Raw genomic sequence first — 6,351 nt, 5'->3', positions numbered from 1 at the left:
CGCCATAGGCGATATTTTTGGGAGGGATCATTTGTGGGAGCGGGGGTTGCGGGAGTGTCCCCCGCACATTTTAAAATAATGTGGTGGTTACAGGGGTGTCCCCCGCAGGGTCCATGGGTCAATATCGCCGCACAAATATGGCAATATTTTTGTATCGCAATATTTTTGCGGGGATATTAACACATGGAACCCTCAAATCTTCCCAGACTTGACCACTATGCCATCATAAAGGTCCTGCTTACTACAGAACCTGCCATGAAGAAGATTGAGGATAATAACACTCTGGTCTTGATTGTTGATGTGAAGGCCACCACGCATCAGATCAAGCCGGCAGTGAAGAAGCTGTATGATAACCATGTGGCCAAGGTCAACACGCTAATTAGGTATGATTCATTTTAGGCGTTGTTTGGTTTTTTTGTGTGTGTATTTGCATTTGTATTGTTTTTACCAGCTCACTTTCCCTTTTTTTTAAATCTGACTCTTGGTGAATTGAATCTGTTTGTTGGTTGACAAGTACACGAAAGGCAAATCTAGAACAGTCGCGAAAATAATGCATTTTTTTAAGAGCTGTCGTGCTTGTGACGGGCGTTAGTAGTGTAGGGCAGGCTAACAGTGTGGCATATATTTTGCATGTGGGTTTGTTTTTAAAGAACCAGAATCAAGGGACACCCACTTGCATAGATCCCTGGAGTCTCTATTTTGTATGTGGGCATTAATAGTACCTGTTCAGTGTTAGTTGGTCTCTGATTTCACTGCCTATGCTCGTGCAAATGATGGGTCACTTCATTCATACTGAAAGCAGTGATGTTTCAAAGGAACCACTGATGCAGGTAAGAACATTTTAATGGAAACTTATCTAAAGTGTATGTAGTACTACGATGCATTGGATGTGGCCAACAAGGTACTTTATTTTGTTACTTGTATGTCCTGATAAGCTTCATGTACCAGGTTGAACCATCGTTTTTTGTGTGCAATTTACTGGTATGGGGTTTTCCTCTCGGGGCTTTGAGAAACCACTTTATGAAGGTGTTTATGTACAAATGGCCTAGGAATTGCTCTTTGGCCTCATTATCGATACTTTTCACTTCCTATCCCAGGCTTTGAAATTGATGGGAGTTATTTAGCTGCTGCTCCTAGCCTTGGAGAGCTTGGTTACATTGACACCAACAGCTACCAGGAGATGGATGTAATCCCCGGGCCAACTGGTGACCTGCAAACATACCTTTGTGACTATAACTTGTCCATTTGGGAATGCTAAAACCATCTTTGGGGCACATCTAGAACACATTTCAAGTACAAAAGCTCCTGCGTATCCAATTTCAATATATGCACCATCTGCCCCATCCCTCCATGTTTTTTCCTCCTCGCCTCAGCCTAGTCCCCCCACTCCCTCCCGTGTATTTCCCCACTGTCCCACCATTCTACATTTTCTTAAACATTTGCCATTGGCCTACTGAACTGATTATTTCCTTCCATTTATTTTTTGCTTTATGCTCCATACCTTTGTCAGTAGTGTCTCAATATGGGCAGATGGGGAGCAGGTGCAAGTGGATCTTGGTCACCTGGCCTAAGCCCCGCCCACCTGGCACCTTCCTGGTTGCTGCTCTTTTTCCCCACTTAGCAAGCCCCGCCCACTTGGTGCCTTCCAGTTTGCTGCTCTTTTTCCCTACTTAAGGAGCCCTCCAGCCTCTTTTACTTTGCAGATGGGGAGCAGGTTCAAGTGGATCTTGGTTACCTGGCCTAAGCCCCGCCCACCTGGCGCCTTCCTGGTTGCCGGTCTTTTTCCCCACTTAGCAAGCCCTGCCCACCTGGTGCCTTCCTGGTTGCCACTTGTTTCCCTACTTAAGGAGCCCTCCAGCCTCTTTTCCTTTGCAGATGGGGAGCAGGTTCAAGTGGATCTTGGTCACCTGGCCTAAGCTTCGCCCACCTGGTGCCTTCTTGGTTGCTGCTCTTTTTCCCACTTGGCAAGCCCTGCCGACCTGGTGCCTTCCTGATTGCCGCTCCTTTCCCTACTTAGCAAGCCCTGCTCACCTGGCCCCTTCCAGGTTGCTGCTCTTTTTCCCCACTTAGCAAGCCCTACCCACCTGGTGCCTTCCTGGTTGCCGCTCTTTTCCCTACTTAAGGAGCCCTCCAGCCTCTTTTCCTTTGCAGATGGGGAGCAGGTGCAAGTGGATCTAGAAGAAACTAAAGTAACAGAGAATACCAGGTCTGTCCAAGCTATATGGTCTAACCTGGAGAGAACCGTTAAATTTATAAAGGCAAACAAAAGACCATAAAGCGGGGTACTCTGTGTGGTAAGCTCTAGACCAGTGAACACACTTACACAAGAAATATATCATGTAAAAACAAAATATATAAAGTCAATCAATCCAATTTACTTTACTAAACTCATTTTTAAATTTTAATTTTATTATTTAATAGTAAATGTTTAGAAAAAGATATACCAATCCAAAGTCATAATATATATCTAAAAATCATCCATCGTGCCAACCTAATAGCACCTCTAAAAAATATATCAGACACTCAAAAGTCAGTCTCATACAACACTGTATAACCATCCTCTCCCAGAGACCATACTGCAAACACACTTCACTCATACTCAAACATTCAAATTCAATTCACCATTATTTCTTTCAATTATAATTGTTGTTTCCTTCAATCATAACAATTCACAGACTACTATAAAACAGTGTACTAAAATACAAACTCCAATACCAACAATATATCGGAGAGTATCACAGTGGAATAACAAAATATTCTACATAATACACAACACTGTGATATAAACTTCTGTCTTTACTACAACATCAAATTCCCGGCCCAACATGTTTCTTTCTATATATATATTCAGTTTCTTTAGAAATTCCTCAGGGGTAAGTGGGTCCAGTATTTTCAGGGGAGTTGGAATAGAGATACAGACGGGTGGACAGGACACAGAGCTTACCTGAAAAATAAAAACACAGAGAAACATACTTAATCGGGCTCGAATGCATAATTTTACCAATTAAGAACTGCAACACCCACTAAATCAATAAGCGGGGTGCACACCATGGGGTACTCAAAACCCCACTACGTCCTTCCAATGAAGAAATCACAAGTACCTGGTGGGGGACTGTGATAGGGGGATCATCTCAATTGTATCTCTCCCCAAAATAACCACCATCACCACACCAGTCACTGTAAGTGGATCTAGGTCACCTGGCCTAAGCACCGTCCACCTTCTTCCATCCTGCTCTTAACTCTTAGATCAAGGGCGTCTCTCACCCGGACGTCCGAAGCAAATCTCAGTCGAATAAAAAGGACATTTTTGTTTGGACCAGGAGGACCCAGGCCCCGAACCCCTGCTCAGATAGCAGGTAAGCATGCACCAACATGTTTTTACTCCCTCTGTCCCCACAGGCCATCCCCACCCCCTCTGGTCCCCCTGTGATGTTCCCTTGTACCCCACCCCTTCTCGCACACAGCTGTTGCCTGTTTTGCTTGATTCTTCTACCCTACTCCCCCTCCCCCCCCTCGAGCCTACTTCTGCAGGAGTCTGTCCTGATACATTCTGGTTTCACCATCGCCATCTTGTGGCCAATGCTGGATTTGACATTTATGGACTTCATTGATTCATGGTCCGTCACCCTTTCTCAACTCTAATGCTGGACTTCCTTTGCATCTTGTTCTCATGGTGACCCTGAATCATGCTGTTCCCATCTTCATCCTGTATCCTGGCTTGCAACATTATGTGTTACTACTGACTTCTGCAATTGTATTTGCTTTCCCCTCTTGCTTCTCCACTCTTTTGAGTGCTTACTCTCTGTTCTCTCCTCCTCTCCCTTTCTCCCTTTTCCTATCTCCTCCCCTTACTTTCTTCTGTGCACTCACTCTATCAGAATTGTCCCTGGACTTAGTATGACAGCAACCTTGTCTGTCTCCTTCCCCCCCACACCTCCAGTACTATCTGAAATGTTGTCAGGCCTAGTTTGATAGTTGCTTGTTTTGTTCCTCTCCTCCCCTTCTGCACCCCTCTTGCTCACCTTCTGTTTTCTCTGGCTCTACCAGAAATGTCGCCGGGCGTAGTACGGTAGTCACCTGTCTGTTTCTGTTTCCTTCCCACTCTCCTCCTCCCTTCCTTATCTCTTGCACTATCTGAAATGTCGTCAGGCCTAAAACGGTAGTCGCCTAACTGTTTCCATTTCCTTCCCCCTCGCCCCCTCCCTTCCTTATCTATGTCTTAGCTCTTGCACTATCTGAAATGTCGTCAGGCCGAGTAGGATAGTTAATTTCACATCCTTACTGTTCATGGTCTGTAAGACTGGCATTGTATTTTCCCCTGTTCCCTCCCTTGCCTTGAAGCGCCTTGAAACACATTGTGTATAGGCGCTATATAAATAAACTATATCATATCATGGCTCTAAACTACCCCATTGCACCTTACCCTAGAAGCGAGGCCACACTACCGAATAACCAGAGTGATTTTCTAGGTGAAACGTCAAATGGAGTCTGCATTAGCATGGTTCAAACAAATCAAGCCCACGTTATATCAGCTATACTCTTGGCCTTTATTTTTTTTTACTGTCTCCTGTGTTTCGTTTTATAGATGCAGTGCTGTATATAATTGTGTCCTACGTGTGATCTTGGGGCCAGTCTATTCCGTAATGGACACACTACAGTATGTCGTCCTAGCTAAGGTTGTCTTGTTGTGCAGGGTTGTCTGGTGTCATTTCCCACCTTACGTGGCTGTGAGCGTAATCGGAAACTAACCAGGTGTTTTGTTTTCTTTCAGATTGGTATCAACTAAACTGCCGCCTTGGCACCTGTACAGTTCAGAATAAAGTTATTATTTTAAAAAAAAAACTGTTTGCTTGTATTTTCTGCTGGATCTTAGTCCTTCTTTTTTGGACCTATTTCTTATGCATGTGTGGCAGCCTAATTCTTCTGAAAGGATTGTAAGAACCTGGCTGTCCAGTCAAGCACTGTTCTGTTCGCATTTGATTGTGGTGCTAACTGTTTATGAAGTGTACTTGTGGGTCTTGAAGCCAACGATCCGTTGTGCACATTTTAGTTAACGCTCCATTGTGTTAGAAGGGCAAATGCTTTTGTCCATTGTGTGCACAATATGTACACCTCGTTTACTGGCTTTTTGGGCCCTGTATTTTTGGTTAACGCCATAGACTGCAGCAGGGTGCTGCTAGAGCGACTGAACGGCACACTATTGCCTCCAATTCTCTCTTGAAAGTGACTCGTCTCGTCCATTGATTCGCTGCTTGCTCGACAGACAGCCTCAAAGGTACTAGGGGAAAAGTAACATCATTTTTTCCCATGCTGTTCATGGCAAGCAATTGCTAGTTAATTCAGAAGCTTAGCACTCTCCCATTTCCAGTGCAGTCTCTGAAGTATTCAATCATCCAGAGTCTGTCTCTTCCAGAAGAGGCACAGAGCGAATCAACATGCTGTGGTAGGAATTAAAGTTCAACAGCATTTGGATCGGAGGTTGGGGGGCGGGGGGAGGATTGCCACCTTACTATGAGAAGCCCTGTGATGCACAGTAATACATGATGGGTTAATATACTCTACTACTGTGCCAAATCTCTCCCATAATATCATTGCATAGATGCCTGTCAGATCGTCCACAACGTTATGTGGGCGGGCCTTCGTTAAGGCCCAAAGGACATGACGTGCCAGATGGGACGTCACGGGGTAGGGGTGGGACGGGAGGAGGGTCCGGCAGTTCCCGCCGGTGTGTGAATAAAGCAGGTTGCAGTTAACCCGGCTCCCGCGTATCATTGGCTGCGAGAGTGTGCAAGCGTGCGTGGGTTTGAGTGAGCCCCCTCCGTAACACTGGCGACGAGCGGACACGAGCCCCCGCTGTCTCCGTGATGAGGTCTGCTGTCGGGCAGTCAAGCGCGTCGGCGCACCTCAGTCACGGAAAGCTGCACAAGTGCGGCCCCGCCTCCCGCGTGACAACAGATAAGGCAACGGGACTGGGGGAACTCGGCCCACACCCCTACGTCAGAAGGGACACCAGCAGCCACGCACGGCACAAGGTCAGGGCCGTTTGCAGGGCCGAAGACACAGCGCCTGTCCCCACACGGCGTGGGCGGCGCTGCACATGAAGGAAACAGCGTTTCGCTCCCTCACGTAGTGGCACGACGCGGGCCTCCAGGATCAAAGGCTGGGCCACAGGCGAGCTGGAGTGGGTGAAGAAGCTGCACTCCATCCAGTATATGGAAAGCGGAGCCATCCTGCACCACGGGTGATCGAGTAGGAATATACACCCAGAGCAACAGGCACCCCGCACACGCTGCGCGCACGTCATGGGGACACGCCACCACACAGGCCCACGACATCGACAAACATGTCGGA

At 46.7% G+C, this 6,351-nt stretch overlaps 1 non-coding gene across 1 annotated transcript; it reads left to right on the top strand.

Moving 5' to 3' along the window:
• The first annotated feature begins 764 nt into the window (after positions 1–764).
• On the top strand, positions 765–830 carry LOC138490585 (small nucleolar RNA SNORD42). Its single transcript, XR_011275528.1, has one exon. It is a non-coding gene; the product is annotated as a small nucleolar RNA SNORD42 (small nucleolar RNA).
• The last annotated feature ends 5,521 nt before the right edge of the window (positions 831–6,351 follow it).

This window comes from Ambystoma mexicanum, chromosome 9 (genome assembly GCF_040938575.1).
Source record: "Ambystoma mexicanum isolate Mex_15411 chromosome 9, UKY_AmexF1_1, whole genome shotgun sequence".
NCBI classification, from domain to species: Eukaryota; Metazoa; Chordata; class Amphibia; order Caudata; family Ambystomatidae; genus Ambystoma; species Ambystoma mexicanum.
This window is presented reverse-complemented; position numbering and strand designations above follow the sequence as displayed.